Genomic DNA, 16,436 nt, shown 5'->3' with positions numbered 1-16,436 from the left:
CTTTACCAGGAAAGGAGCTGTGGCTGCTGGATTTGCATTACTGAATGAAGATGCTAGAAGATATACCTGATAAAAGTGGTGTGAAGTTTGGCTTTTTTTTTTGAGGCAGAGTCTCACTCTGTCACCCAGGCTGGAGTGCACTGGTGTGATCTCAGCTCATTGCAGCCTTTACTTCCTGGGCTCAAGCGATCCTCTCACCTCAGCCTCCTGAGTAGCTGGGACTACAGGCACCCACCACCACACCCAGCTAATTTTTTAAAAAAGGTTTTTATTTGTAGAAACAGTGTCACACTATATTGCCATAACTGGTCTCGAACTCCTGAGCTCAAGCAATCCTCTAGCCTTGGCTTCCCAAATTGTCGGGATTACGGGCCTGAGCCACTGTGCCCAGCCTGTATTTCATAGTTAATTGTTGTTTCAGCTTTAAGCTGTCCACAGGTCCTGGCAATAGCATTCTGACATTTTATAATTACTTTTTAGAAATGTTCCTTTTAATTCCATTCTGTTTACATATTTCTCAATTTGTCTTCATAAGCACCCTCTTACTCTGGGAAAACATAGCCGTCTTTAAGTCTCTGATATCAGTACAATACAGAGCTTAATTTTTTTTTTTTTTTTTTTAACTAAAAGTATTCTGTCCCCTTCTGAGAAGGCCTAGATTTCACTCCGGAGCTCTGTGGCTGAACAGGCTGAACACCCTCGTCATGAAAGTTAGGATTTGTTGAGTGTCTAAATAGTCACTGTTATTACTCTAAATATTTAGTGTGAGAAAGCTAGACAGAAGGAAAACTTTATATTAGCTCAGGAATTTTTGGAAGATATCAAAGATACTAAACAGAAATCAAAAGGCCCTTTGTTTCTGGGATATTTTGAAAGTAAGTTAAGACATTATTTGTTTTTCCCCAGGTTAATATATTCTTTAAGATCTCAAGTTTAAGTCATATCTAACGGGAAACTGCTTAAGAAATCTCTCCTGACTGATAGGGAAATAGCCGAGTGAGCCCTTTAGACTCTGTAACTTCTGTTCAGTGGTCCGGGTCAGCGTGTGAAGCGTGCTGGTCTGCTCTCGGGGTGTTGGTGGTCTGGGCGTTGGTGCCAGATGAGGCCACTGTAAACAGAGCCGAGAGGTTGTGTTTGCAGCAGGCTTTCCCCTGTGTGTTGATGGGCAAGCGCTGAGGTTATTGAGGAGGTATTGTATCTTACTAACTCTTCAGTTTATCAGGTTCAAAGATCATGTTGTCTTTATTTTGTCAACTGTAAAGACTAACATCAACTTCCTAGAAAGTGGACAAAAATGGATGAAGTGGTGATAGGTTTAATAAGACAAGTATATTTCACTTTACCTCAATGATGTATTTAATTTATCGTGCCCATGAGAAAAAGCAAACCTTTCAAGCACATGTCTTACGTTTGAAGCCACATGCCTGAAGATGCATTAGGAAGTGGTCCTGGGCATTTGAATCAGAATTGAGGAAAAGATTAGGCTCTCTAGAGATGGGACACACATCAGGATATGAGAATTAGGGGTGATTCATATGCTGTTGTGACAGTGACCCGAAGTCCGTTCCCCAGTGTTCCCATTGCCATGTTATAGACCCTTATACCTGTTTGACCATGCACCCTTTTTTCTTTTCTTGTAGTCATTAAGTTACTAGAACTTAGAAATATTCTAGTCGACACAGTCATCTTGATACTTTCCAAACTTCCAAATTCTTTGAAAGGGTTAAAGCAGATACCCTTAATAAAATGCTTTTGCATAGGCAGGTGATGTTCAACTTTGATCAGTCTCATAATCGTGTATCACATATCTCCCCTTTTGGTCCTAAAAAGACCAGCATCCCCTGTAAACATTGGCAAGCTTCATAGCTTGCAGGTGGCTGCTGTGTTTCACACCTGAAAATGGGAGGATTATTTGGCGTGTTGTAGTTAATGATAACTATACATTTGTTTAACATTTGCTATACGTTGGACCCTGTCCTAAGCCTTTACATGCATTAGCTCATTTAATCCTAATAAAAGCTCCGTGAGAGAGATACTATTTTCATGCTGATTTTATAGCTGGGAACACTGAGCCCCAATGACTCAGTAATTTGCCCAGATATTAGCCGCTAAGGGGTGGCATCTGGGGATGAACCAAGACTCTCTGGAACCTGGATTCTTAGCAAGCATGTTCAGCAGGACCTGTTTTAAAAAACAGCCATTTGATGACTATAGTTGCACACTAGTCGTCTTATTTCTGGGCCCAGGACTTCTTGATGTTAGGTAAGAGGCAGGGGCAGGTTTCATTTTCATCATTATTTAACAATTAGGAAAATGTAGCTTCTGACTCCTTCATGGAGGGATCCGTTGAGAGCACCCACGTTGTAGGCAGGGGACCTCCTCCTGCACAACAGCGATAGGAGGATCCTGGATGGCACCCTTGCTGCATACCGGTCACACTGCTAAGTCATTCTCTGTGTTTCATTTAAACGTGTTGAAATCCAGTGGCATTCCAATGCAGGGTATTAAAATCCTCAGTGAGGTGGGTTTCATCCCCATGCTCTGCAGTGGGACCAGAGCCTGGGAAGACCAGTGAGTTGCCCAGGTCATTACAGAGTCTCCTCCGGCAGGGGTTTGAATTGGTCTCCACCCTCTTCTCCACACCTGGAACACACCTGAGGGCTCCATGCCTTGAGCTCTCAGTTCATAGGACTTGAATGATGAATCAAAGATCAGAGCCAGAATTGGATCCCCAGGTCTGCCTGCTCTGCACCCCTCTCGTGGAACACATGTGCGTCATGCAGAGTGCCCAGCAGGGTCTCTGCTGAGAACAGTAGCAGGCACTGTGGGCTGGGACCGGGTCTGACATGGAGGGAGGTCCCTGCTGGGTAGACTGAAGCATTGTAGCCTGGGAGGACCCTGACCTGGGCCCGAAGTGAATTCTAGGGAACTTTGCCTTGCTAGAGGACAAAGGTCTGTGTGCTTTGTACCCGCCTGCCTTGGAGGCAGCGTGCTTTGGAGACACAGAGATGTGTGGGCAGTGAGCGGAGAGCCCAGGGCATCTTCCCTCTGTCCTCTGTCTCTGGGCATCACGTGGCAACTGGAAATCTCCATCTTATGGAGTCACGTCCTTGTTTTGTTCTTCAGAACACTCTTTTAAATGATCTTCTTGGAGAAAAATATTCCTTCATGTCTGTTTTAAAAGGTTTATTCCTGGGCTCAGAATATAAGTTCATTTGTATAAATTCTATGGAAGTTCAGTGATGGCCCCTTTGACTTTCCAGCTTTGGCGCTGACCACAATGCTGAGCAGGAAGCAGCAGCCACAGGCCCAGTGACTGGTGGCTCGGTGACCAGCAGCCCAGTGACCGGCAGCCAGGTCCTCACCTGGGTCCTCTCAGTGAAACCAGGGTGGCTGCCCCAGCAGACAGCGCTGCGGAGCCAACTCCTGACAGGTAAGCCCTATGCGTGACACTAGTCACTAGCACCTTTCTTTGCAGGAGAGTTGCCTCTTCAGTATTGATTAAGGTGGTCAGTGAATGCGTGTCACTGTAGGTAGAGGCCTGATACTAGAACCTTTATTCCAAGGCTCCCAAAGGGAGTCTCCCATCTCTGTCCTCTCTCTCCCTCTCCTCCTTGACTCGGCTCTGCCTGGGAACACCGGGCTGAGTCGGGTAGAGATGGGAGGGCCTGGGCTGCAGCAGAGCCGCGCTGTGCAGACTCTCCTTGCGGGCATGCCTCTGGGCCTCACTGGTCTCCCTCTGCCCTCCATGCGGTGGGGGTAACGCTGCCTGCCTCCCGGGTCACTCTGGGCGCCCCTCGTGAGTCTGGGAATGGACCTTCTCTTTGTCGTGGTCGGCCCTGGGTATGGGATTCTTACAGTGCCTTTGGCAGGTCCGAGATGGTAGCTGCAGATGCAGGCAGGGAGCTGAGGCCAGAACGGCTTCAGCACACAGACCTGCCGGAGCCTTTGCCTGCAGAGGGGAGGATGCTGTTAGCTCGGGCTTCCCCGCAGTATCCCGCAGACTGGCTGGCTACACAGCAGAAGCTTGTTTTCTTCCAGTTCTGGAGGCTGGAAGTCTGAGGTCAGGGTGACAGCTGAGTTGGTTCCTCCTGAGGCCTCTCTCCTGGGCTTGCAGATGGCTGTCTTCTCGTGGTGTCCTCACCTGCTCTTCCCTCTGGACCTGTCTGTGTCCTGTAAGGACACCAGTTGTATTGGATTAGGGCCCACCTTTGTGACCTGGTTTTAACTTAGTGACCTCTGTAAAGACTCGTCTCCAAATACAGTCACATTCTGAAGTGCTGGGGGTTAGGGCTTAACACAGGAATGTTTGGGAACACAGTTCAGCCCAGGTCAAAGGCCTGAAGGGAGGCTGGGGGACCTGGATCCTGCTGGTCACCTTCCCTCATATCCACACCCTTGGTAGGAAGTTTCTGGGCTGTCTTTTCCCAAATGTCTGCCTTGTGTTAGCTTTGTGTTAGATGCCGAGTGACATTTTACACATCCCCTTCTAAATTCAAAAGGTGCACATGTGGACATTTTCCTTCTTCTCGCCAGACAGCTCACACTGCCGTTGCTTTTTATCTGAGAGTCTGTGCCCCTGCATAGAGAGGGTCCTGGCGCCAGTGAGGAGGGGGAGCTGGAGCCTCCTGCAGCTCCCGCCCTGGTCATGCATGAACTGTGACCTCCCCCAACATCCACTGCCTTGCCGGGGAAGTGGGCTGTGCTGTTGGGATGGACTGTCTTTTGTAAAACAGGTCCTTTGCCCTCCTCCTCACAGCGTAGGTAAGTGAAGGTAGCAGACCTCCCTATCTCAGAATGGATCAGAGAAAAAGCCACCTCTTTGTGACCGGTGGTAGCTCTACAGACCCTTCCATGCCTGAGACCCAGGGCAGGGCTCTAGGGCAGCTGGGTCCCTCGTCTTGCCTCTTGCTCATTGCAGATGATGTGCAGTGCCTGAACCATCAGGCAGATGTGTGAGCTGCAGGAAGGCGGCCCTGCGATGCTGCGTCAGGGAATGCCGTGCTCACAGGCAGGTGGTTGCCCTCCTTGGACCCTCCTGCCCCTTTGTGCATTGCCCAAGATCCTTCATTAGTGACGTAGATTTGTTCTGAGTGATGCTCAGATTCCTCGAGATTTGGGACGAGTTTTCTTTCTGGCAAGGCTTTACAGTGATGAAGAGACGTATCTGAAAATGGCAAAAAGCCATCTCTCATCAGCCCCAGCGCCCACTTCCTGGATCACCTGACAGCCTTGCGCTTCCAGCCTTTTCTTACTGGCCATGTCATTCAAAGGGAACTCTCCTTCCCAGCCTCTCCATTCCAATTGCCTGATTAGGGACTACTAGGCATGAACATGGCATTGAAACAAAACTTCGTTTCCCACTTAGTCTTTGTGTTTTTGGCTTGAAATCTGATGATCACTGGCAGCTTATGGAGCAGGTCCACCTGTGTGGTGGCTCCACTCGGTGGGGTGCCGCCTCCGTCCTCCAGGAGGGAGACGCTGAGTCTGTGGCCATCTGTGGCCCCATTTGACAAGTTTGAGTCCCTCGAGGGGTCAGCAGGTATTGAATGAGGCATGGCCTTCCAGGGAGTGCTCTGGGAAGTAGTTTCCAAACTTCGTAAGCCGTGAAACCTTTCCTTGACTTGGGACTCTCAGATGGGCTCCCCCGTGTCCATCAAGTGAATAAGTGAACGTGCGCACCCATTTGGTACCTGGCACTGTCCAAGTGCTGGGGCAACATGGTCACAAGATGGCCCCAGCTCCTGCCTGCAAGGAATGTATTTCTGGTAGAAAGATATCCTACTAAGAGCTCACGTTTTGCTTGACCTAACAGTTGAAGCCCAATCTCCTGGGGTTTCAGAAAGCTGCTACAAAACAAAATAATAGAGTCTGAGAAGAACTAGCTATCGTCAGAGTAGACTTCAGTTTGCAGAGTGTCTAGATGAAGGCACCCAGGCCTGGGTGTGATGGGGCCTGAGGTGGGAATCCCAGACTCTGTAGTGACGGCCTTGGCACTAGACTTGGGAGAATCAGCTGGGCCCTCAGGGCACCCCTCCTACCATTCTTCACTGCTCACTGCCTCTGAAAGCCAGCCCTGTTTGTTTTGGGGTCAAGGAGGGAGAGGCAGAAATATGCAAATGATCCTAATGGTCTCAGTGTCTATTCATTAGCTCTTGGTCCCAAAGAGACCTCTGAGTGTTTCCCTCATTCCTGTGATTCCTTGGGGATCATAGCTTAGCTTTCCTCTGTCCCCATTTTTGGTTACTTGTCTTGTTCTCATGGGAGAAGTTTTAGGGGTTTCCTGGGGTTCAAAGCATCACATCCCCAAACTCAGTGTGCATGCAGCAGCTTCTGCCTTGTGGGGCTCGGCCTCAAGGAAAGAGCTCTGCCTCCTGCTCACGGCCAATGGAGACCGGCCCAGCTGTGATGGTACAGCTCTTGCTGGGCTTTTACTCACACAGGAGGGCAACTCTCATGGCCCTGCTCACCCTTGGGATGCAGTCAGGGGAGGGCTCATTATCATGACACCAATCTACCTTAGCGACACAGAGCTTGGCTAAGGGTAGAGAGACCATTTCTCTGCCCAGATGCTCCGATGCATGGTTCTTTCCCATTTATGGGAGAGTTTGAACTAAAAAACTTTCAGAAACTAACCAAGAATGGTATGCCTTTCACCTTTCTCTTTCCAAGGGCAGGAAACTTCTACAGTTGTGCCATACAACCGTTTTGCTCCTCAAGAACCCATAGCCTTTCCCGAAGGAAAGTTCTTTCAGAAACTCTTATGTACCTTGATGTTGCCTCAGCCTTCCTTTTTTGACATCCTCTCAACTTTTGGCTTCTGTAACTTGAGCCTCCCTGGTTCTGTTTATCCTTTTCTATTTTTGTAGCCCCTTATTTTCGCCCCCTAATAACTTTGCTTCACTGTCCTCCGCATAGGAGAGCCCTCTCGCATTCTTCTGTGGAGTTCTTATTGTCTTGTTTCTGCCTCACTTGGGGCACTTAACCTGCACACCCTGACTCTGTGGTTTTGTATGAACCTCTCCCTACTGGACTGTGCAGGGAAGCTTGGGTCAGGCATCATTCATGCCCCTTGGCATCCTTGATCAACCAGCGAGATATCTCAACAGTTTATTTAAGTAAAGTGTCTTTAAACAGAAACACATAAACTGAGGTTACGTATTGATTGGTTGTTGAAAATGTGATCAGCTCATAGAAACCTAACTCTGTATTTCCCCTAGGGCCAAAGACTCACCATTCAGTAATTCAGTGTTTGAGGTGACTTTAAAGCCCTTAACTGTACCACAAATAAGGAGAATCGCTCCACTTGTTCTTGGTCACACCAAATTCCTTGATATCCTCCTGCCCCCAAATTGTTTTCATTCTTTTTTTTTAACCAGCTCAATTTAGATATAATACATTGAGCAGAATAAACTGAACATATTTAAAATGTGCAAATGGATGCATTTTGACATATGTGAAACCATCATCAAGTAACCAAGGTAATGAAAATATTCATCACTTCCCACACTTCCCGGTGCCCCTTTGCAGTACTTCTTTCCCACCCTTTCACTGATCTGTTTTCTCTCAGTATAGATTGCTTACATTTCCTAGAGTGTTGCATAAAGGAATCAATTTATTTTATCTGGCCTCTGGCTATTTATTTTGAGATTCGTCTATCAATAGTTCACTCCTTTTTAATGCTGAGTAGTGTTCCATTGTATAGATGCATCCCAGTTGGCTCATTCATCCACTTCTTGATGGACATTTGGCTTGTTTCCAGGTTTTTGCTGTTTCAGACACAGCTTCTGTAGATTGCTTTCTTTCTGTATCTGAACTTCTTTCTAGGCTTCTAGGAAAGCAGTGTCCTTCCCTTTTTCTTTCTTTCTGGATTGGATTTCTTCCTGCTGAGGTCCTGGGCATCTGGTTTGGACATGGCCGTGGGTCTACCTGGAGTCTGAGCTCTGGCCTGATACAGAGGGGTAGGAGTGGTGAGGAGGGCAGTGTCCAAGGCAAGCCAAGGCCGGGGCGTGGCGCCTCTCTCGTAGGTCAGCGAGCTCTCGGTCCCCGTGGGTCACTGCCTTCATTAATTCTTGGCGAGTCTGATTTGCAGGCTTGGGGGCCAAGCAAGCCACTGTGGACCCTCAGAGTGTACCCTTATTTATTGACTCCATTCTCGTCATAGGTGGGTAGAGATGATTCCTGGGAGAGCTGTCCTCAGACAGCCCAGGCTGTGATTTGGAAGGGCCCATCCATCCTTCTGACCGTTGGTGAGTTATTTTGGGACCCAGGAGATGAGTGCAGGCTTGATGCTGAGACCTAGGGCAATTTGTTGCCCAGAGTGTCTGCTATCTTTGCTCTCCTTCTAAAGTGGCTGGCATAATTAGATTGGGGACTTGCGTATCTTTTGTGATGTACAAACTTGTCTCTTCTGGTATTGACAACAGGCTGTTTGACTTCACAGATGGGGGTGGGCGTGGGAAACCTAAGCGTGATACTCATCTATATGGTTCTCTCTGCAGTTGGTTATTAGAATTGTGGGACTGCGTTCCCTAGCACTTCTACTTGTCTTGCCCTAAGAGAGACTCTCGGCAGGCTCAACGTGTGCTGTGATCATTGGAGCTTCTATTGAACAGGATTGCCCTGAAATGGAGGGAGAATGGCAGCCGTTGGATATCTCTTCTGTGTGCGCACCTGCTTAGGTGGAAGACAAGAAATGGTACAGGAAAGCCCCTTTCATTTTATTTATTTTGGTCTTTGTCCAGCATTTGAAGTTAACTCAACTTTTCAGAAAGGTTTTATATATGAGTGGTGAGAGCAGAGTCGACCAAGATGTTGCTTATGGTCATCCTTGAAATTTATGATTAAAAAAAGAAGATAAAATTTGCAAAGAACTTGCTGCCTTGGCAGCTCCCAAGAGAATTCAGTTCCTGAGGTTGAGAGGGAGCTGGTTTTAGGGTGCTTTCCCACGGAGAGCTGCCGGAGGGCTTCTCTGTGCTTCTGTAGACAATCTGCAGGCCAGACATTCCAACTGTCTTCATGAAATAGGTTCTCCTTTTTTCTTTGCCCCCACCCGGGAGAGTGGGGCCAGCCTGGCAGCAATCTCACCAAGGGAGTAGCAGGATCAACAGGCTGTTACAGTCTGTCGTAAGTTGAAAAGAAGATTAATTTTTTTTAAGTTACAGTTTCAATTAAAGGAAGATGGAGGAATGTAATAACATGCGATGAGATTTATGATAAGAAGTACAAACTCTGCTTGAATACCTACATTTAAAGCATTTCATGCTTTCAGAAGTAATAGAGCTGTGGGCCTGAAGACGGGATGGAGGAGAGAAGAGGGTAACATTTCAAAGGTGCCCTCTCTTTGTACTGTTAATGGTTATTTTGATGGATTACTTCATAGACCAACGAGTTGATGACTAGGGGTCCAGAGTGGGCATGATTGATATAGATGATTGCATTAGATGATGATTACCTAGTTACTGCAGTGTTTAGAACCAATGGAAGAAAAATGCTTTGAAAGTGACAAATTCTGCAAATTATACAAAGTTTCTAAGAAAAACTCCTGGAGGTTATTTATAGAAGCTCTGGTGATATAGGATGAATGTGGCCAGAGTAGAAAAAAACCAGTAGAAAAAAAATCTATTTTTATCAAAGCAAAATTATTTAAAATTTTATTTCATAATTATACATAGAAGAATTTTATAACAGTCCAAATTTTGGCCAGGCATGGTGACTCATGCCTGTAATCCCAGCACTTTGGGAGGCCGAGGTGGGTGGATCACCTGAGGTCAGGTGTTTGAGAGCAGCCTGGCCAACATGATAAAACTCTGTTTCTACTAAAAATTCAAAAATTAGCTGGGCATGGTGGTGGGTGCCTGTAATCCCAGCTACTTTGGAGGCTGAGGCAGGAGAATCGCTTGAACCTGGGAGGTGGAGGTTGCAATGAGCCAAGATCGCACCACTGCACTCCAGCCTGGATGACAGACAGAGTGAAACTCCATCTCAAAAAAAAAAAAAATAATCAACATTTTATATAAAATTGACTAACGTATTTGTAAACATCTAGACCATTTGAGTTTGACAAATTTTGGCATCCTGTAGATTGTAGAGTCTAGACCCATTCCACCCTTTTATAGGTGAGAGAACAAGAGTTTTTATTTAATAAGTCTGTTAATGTAGCACCTCTTTGTAAAGTAGAGGTTCTGATTTCTTATGGCCTTTTGGAAACAAACGTCCTGATAGCTTTTCCCTGTTTTGAGGATTAGAGAAGTTACATTTTGCACATGTGGGTCTCACTCTTTCTATGACACTTGATTGTTTTACTTCAGAGTCTTTGTGGTCAAGATGGATATCATTGGCCTTTACCCCAACTGGTCCCTATTCCCGGGGCACTATCGGGTCCGAAGGCCTCAGTCTCCACCACAGCAGCTAAACACTGGGGTTGCTTACATTCCTGAGCCCCAGGCTCCTCCTCAGTGACATTGTTAGGAATAATGAGAAGGAAAACGGAAGTCAGTGCTTAGCTGAGAACCTGGCCCATCATAAATGTTACACAAAGCCTTGTTTTTACCCCCGACCCCATCCTTGGTACCCTGATTTTCTCTGCATTCTCCCAGCCTGTTCTGTGTGCCTTCGCCTCTGGTTTTGTTATGCTGTTTCTCCTACCTCCTTTCTCTACTCCTAATTTCCACCACTGTCCCGAGCTCAACTCTCACATCTGCTGTGATGCCCTCCCCGGCTGTTGTGGTGCCCACTCGTGTCCATCTGCGTGGTACTTGAGACCTGCAGCAGGCAGGGTGCAGGCAGGGTGCAGGCAGGTGTGCACTGTCTGATGTCCATCTCTAACACCAGCACATGGCTGCTCCGTCATGGGCCATGGGGCCTCCTCCAGGGTGCTAGGCAGAGAGGAGGAAAACCCGTACCTAGGGCTTCCTTAATTAATCTGAATCCACAGGACCCCGTTAAAAAGATGGGGGAGGGGTGAGTGATTACGTTCAGTTGTTAGAGCAGATCCACTCCCTCCCCATCCTGAAATAACGGTGTCACTAGCATCAGCAGGCGGGGATGAGAACAATCCTGCCCTCTGGAATTTTCCACCTGCATGCGTGCGTCCTACCTTCTAGAATTTACCACCTGCACGCATGTGTCCTGCCTTCTGTGATTTCCTACCTGCATCCATGCTTCCTGCCTTCTGGAATCCCACCTGTGCATGCGTCCTGCCTTCTAGAATTTCCCACCTGCGCACATGCATCCTGCCCATTCATCATCTCCCACACCTTTCCCATCTCAGTGCCTGGAGATGCCCTCCTTCTACTTGCCCAGGCCAGAGGTCTCCACTCTTCTTTTCTTTCATGCCTCCCACCTGCTAGATTCAGAATGCACCGCTTCTCCCATGAGCATCCACCAAGGTCTAGGTGCAGAATTCTGCTAACTGGTTTCTCAGCTTCTCTCCTCCCAGGCAGCCTATTTTCAGCAGAGAAGCTGGGGTCTCATGGAGCTGCCCTGCTGCATGCTTGCATGCCATTTCTCAGCATTGGAGCAGAACCCTCACAGTGAGTGTGGTGGGTGCCTGCCCAGTCAGCTCTGGGGGTGAAATGGAGAAGGAGGGTGGAGGGAGAAAAATCCCAAAGGGTTGGAGAGAGGGTAAAACCATCTTTGAAAATGCTTCACCCCACTTTTCCTCTTGAGAGCTGCCTTGCTAGATTAAAGGCTCAAAGAAGCACTGGAAGAAAGGAAAACGTTTGACTTCATAGAAAACCTGAACTTGTTTGACTGTAAGAGCCTTCTGGTTTGTGGATTTGGAGGGAACAGTGGGGACTGGCTGTGCTTTGCGGATTTCCTCCTCAAAAGCAGGAATCCCAGCCCCAGGCCAAGTTCAACTACTGTGTCTGGGTTCATGGCTCAGGGATAAGTCGCGTGTCTCTCCTTAGCCTGGCTTCCTCATTGTAGTACCCACCAACAGCGACCATGAGGGTGAGAGTGAGAAGAGACCGTGAGGGAAACTCTTGATGCTTCAAATAAGTTTCGAGAGAATTTCGCTGCAGAAACTGGGGCTTCGGAGAGACTGCTGATTCGAGGGGTGCGAGGCAGTGGGTTTCAAACATGCTTTGTCAACACTTGCAGAGGGATGCAGAGAGAGAAAGCGCTAGAGCTAGAGGAGGACATGGTTAAGAGAAACGTCCCTTTGCTCCCTCCCTTCCTTCCCTCCTGAAGTGGAAATGCACAGAAATGTTCATGGACCCAAGGGAGGGAGGACATGGGCAGGAAGAGGTCATGAATGGAGGCGAGAGCACAGAATGGCTCACGCAGGGACAGGCCAGGGGAGCCTTGGGGACTGGAGGCCCGGCGGGCAGAGACTGGGTGGTGTGCAGGCCCTGAAGTGATAGGGGTGTTCTGCAGGAAGGGGTTTGGGGATGCTGCACTGGAAAGGGTGGGGGCAGGAGGTTTAGGGCAGTAGACAGAAAGCCTCTTTTGTGGAGAAAGTGAGTAGCTGAGGGTGAATGAAGATTTGCAGCACAGCAGGGACAGTCTGCAGGTAGTGTTTTTGGTGATTGCCATTATCTTTGGTGCTGCTGAGAAAAGGCCCTCACAGAAGTCCACACAGTTCCTAGGTCTGGCAGTGTCACCAGAGGGTGCCCACTCCACCCTTGTTTCATTAGAGTCCCAGTCTTAGGTATAAAAGAAAAGAAATCGCTCCTTGGTTTACAGGGTTCCGTCCTGAAAGACCCATCATAAGACACAAATGTCGTAAGTTGAAAACGCATTCAGCGCTGGCAACACAGTAGATGGTGCCTGATTTAATGACGGTTTGACTCTTTTCATTTTAATTTTTTGATCTAATAATGGTTTGTGTTTTTGGCTTTTTGATGGTGCAAAATCGACAAGCCTTCAGTAGAAACTATAACCCAGTGGTAAGTTGTAAGGAGATTCTCAACTAAAAATGGGGTTACATCCTCATCAACCCATCATAAGACGAAAAATCCTGAGTTGAATCATTGTCAAGTTGGGAACCATCTGTACAGCTTATCTCTTCCTTGGAAGAAACCAGGCTCCCTCTGGAGCTTGTATGGTTTCACACTGCCACGTCCCACTCTCAGCGGCACCCAGGACAGTGTCCTTACAGCTCAGATACTGGACTCTCAGGCCTGATGGGGAAGAGAGCGAATCACAGGCCTTGTTCAAGATTTGCCAAAAGAATGAGGTTAAGATCTGATGCCACTATCTTCAGTATTTCCTGATTTAACCAGAGAGCTTACCTTAGCATCTAGAAAGTGTGATTAACTACTTTAGCGTCTAGAAAGTGTGATTAATTTTTTGAGGCCTTTAAAAAGTTTTCTTTAGGTGAAAAGACGTCTTCTATGAGTTATTTGGGTTTTATTATAGGGAAAAGTGGTTTACCATCTAGTGTTGATTGGAATGACTTTGGAGCGCATTTAGTTTATAAAGTGTTTAAATCCAAGGGCTGTTTTATAGAGCATCTTTTGTTTTTCGGATAAAGTTCTAGCCGTTTTCCCAACAGTGATGAAATTCAGTATTTTTAGGTAGCAAAGACACATCTGAGTGGTTTTGCTTTTCCTTCCTGTTGACTTTATTCCCAAAGGAAGACGGTGCTTCCGGACCAGTGGGGGGTGTAGTTGGTAATGTGTTGTCATGGTAATCGTTCCCCTCTTTGTCTTAATTGATTTGGTCTCTTAATTTTTGTTTCTCTTTTTATAGTTTAAATGTACAAAGATCTATTCCTTGGAAGACAGCCAAAGGCATTCAGTAATTTGTAAGAATTTGTAAAATTCAAGTATCAAGGATTCCAAAGGTAGAAACAAATCTTTAATAAATTTAGAAAAATATTAATATATCAGAGAAAAATAAGTTATTTTAAAAGGAACTCAATTTTAAATCTACATTTAAGTAATATGCATTACAAATTTAAAATTACAGTTGACCCTTGAACAACATGGATTTGAACTGTGTGAGTCTATTTATATGTGAATTTTTTTTCAGTAATTACTAGAAAATTTTTTGGAGATTTGCAACAGTTTGAAAAATCTTACAACATAGCCTAGAAATACCAAAGAAAATTAAGAAAAGGTTATGTCATGAATGCATAGAATATATGTAGAAGACTCGGCTGTTACTATAAAATATATACAAATCCATTATAAAAAAGTTAAAGTTTGTCAAAACTTACACAAACACAGACCATACATGGAACCATTTGTTGACAGAAATGTTAAAAAAACCATGAAGGTGCAGTATGAAATCATCACTGCATAGAATTAATTGTAGTACATGCTGCACTTAATTTCATAGTCATGAAATAATTACTGTACTACTGTGATAATTCCACTGTTGCTGTGAGCTCAAATGTTACAAGTATACACTTAAAATGCCATGTGATGCTAATCATCTCCATGTGAGAAGCTCCCTTCCCAGTAAATTGCTCATTGCATTAAAAAGTGACCTCTCGTGGGTCTTATGTGTTTTTCATGTTTAATGCAATACCGTAAACTTTGAATAACACAGGGGATCCATACTAGTGAAGCTGGAAGTGCTCCCAAAGAGCTTACTTTATTCTAAGAATACGGTATGTAATACATATATGACATACAAAATGTGTGTTAATGACTTCATGTTAATTGATAAAGCTTCTGGTCAGCAGTAGGTCATTGATAGGTAAGTGTTTGGGGAGTAAAATCGTATACATGAACTTTCAACTGCATGGGGTGTTGGTGCTCCAACTCTTACCTTGTTCAGTGCTCAGCTGTGTAATGTTTATTCTTCTCTCCCCATCCTTCTCCACAACAATTTTCTCGGGGTGCATAAAGATAGGATGCTTTGATCTCTGTAGAACCTGATACTGCTCCCTCCCTGCTGTCCTTTTCTTTGACTCCAGCCTGCTGGCCTGTGATGGTTCCATGTGGTTTCTTTTCTTTTCCATGAGGTCCTGTGGTCGTGGTGTTGCAGCGCCTGCGTCCTCATCTGTACGATTGAGGCAGTACTCTGACCTGTTCTACGGTGTGTCTAGACTTCTTTGCGCACGTGAGTTCCTCTTCTCTGCGTACGCCTACCACAGAGCAGGGGTATCCACTCTCGGTGAATGCGGCTTGAGAAGGCTGCGTGTGGAGGTGGCCTTCCTCACCCCTCCTCTTTTCAGGACTAAAAGACTAGTGTTTTCCTCTGGTGAGGCTTTTAGGGTGGAGGGATTCGAGGACCTTCTGCCTGTGGATAGCCTAGGCTGTTTTCTGTGGTTACCTTTGCTCAGGTTTCCTCTTGACTTTCTGGGTCTCAAATCAGTTGGATCACTGCATTAACAGTCCTGCCCTGGGCCTTCGTGTCTGTGTGTGGACCACAGCAGGGCAAAAGGGAAGACCTTCTCTCAGACACCGGTGCTAGTGGTGAGGGTGCCTAGAAAGTGAAAATTAGTTTCTGGTGTCGGCCTCTCCTGGTTCTCCTGAGTAGGATCTCGCTGTTGGGGTTCTGTGCTGTCCTTCAGGACGCGGGCTCTGGATTTGCGGAGAGCCGATCTCAATATTAACTATGCAGCTGTGCAGCAGGAGTGACTGCTGGCCAAGTTACCTGGATTTTTTCTCATCGGTTGAGTGGGGATGGTGCTAGTGTCTCTGCACAGGTTTGTTGAGGGGACTTGATGCTTCCCACAAATGACAGTAGGGATGTGGCCACCGTAAAGTGGCATTGTGTGCTTAGCAGAGCTGCGTGCTCTGACCTGCACTTACATTTCAAAGCCATTGAAACAGATTCAAGATCATGTATTGTTTTAAAAAATCTACTCTTTTCTATCGGGAGGCTGACCAGACTACTGAAGTGGAAGGAACTGTAGGTGCTTGAATAGAATATGCCACACAAGTCTTTTTCAAACTGCTGAGATTAAAAAATCAAAGGTCATCCTCATACCTGTGGTCACATATAGACCCTTGTACCTAATAATGTGCAGTTGGAAGCAATGAGGTCATGCTTTGCTTCAGATAATTAAAATAGCTCTTGAATCTGTGCCTTCTCCCCCTTCTGCCATCAATGCATTGTGGAAGAAAAGCGGAAATTGGTGTTCTAAAAGGCATTCTTCGTATTTGCATAGACCAAAAACCCAAGAGTTTTTTTTTTTTTTTAAGACAGGAAGCAGAACAGGCACAGCTTTTAGTTAGGGATCTAGTACTTAGGATTCAGTTAGGGCATTTTGAGGAACCAAGTATAGTTTTTACTTCAAACAGCATAGTAGCAGCGGGTTCCCCCTTCCCAGCCCCCAGGAAGTAGGATATGATTCTTCGAAGCATTACTCAATTTTTTCCCCAATATTTTCCCCCTGCAAACATAATAGGAATGAACAGTAATTTACAGAAAAGAGATGAGTGGTGGTGCTTATCTTTGGAAACACCTGAGGAGCTTATAACAGTATTGCCCCCCACCCCTCCCCATTCCTGAGATTCATTTTCCTTGGTCTG

The 16,436-nt window shown here is 46.3% G+C and overlaps 1 protein-coding gene across 7 annotated transcripts in view; it reads left to right on the top strand.

Moving 5' to 3' along the window:
- GRB10 (growth factor receptor bound protein 10) overlaps nucleotides 1-16,436 on the top strand; it is a 203,546-nt gene that overhangs the window by 33,227 nt on the left and 153,883 nt on the right. For 3 of the 7 annotated variants that reach the window (XM_003895978.3, XM_009202943.2, XM_009202944.4), the window contains exon 2: nucleotides 3,264-3,433. The exons of 2 other annotated variants lie outside the window; for them this stretch is intronic. The gene's annotated coding sequence lies outside the window, so the exon portion shown is untranslated. Of the gene's footprint in view, nucleotides 1-232; nucleotides 3,434-14,920; nucleotides 15,019-16,436 lie in introns of those variants that run through there. 2 more of the 7 variants (XM_009202942.4, XM_003895977.5) reach the window with 2 other exon arrangements.

This window comes from Papio anubis, chromosome 4 (genome assembly GCF_008728515.1).
Source record: "Papio anubis isolate 15944 chromosome 4, Panubis1.0, whole genome shotgun sequence".
NCBI lineage: Eukaryota > Metazoa > Chordata > Mammalia > Primates > Cercopithecidae > Papio > Papio anubis.
The sequence above is the reverse complement of the archived record's forward strand: the minus strand, read 5'-3'. Positions and strand labels throughout refer to the sequence as shown.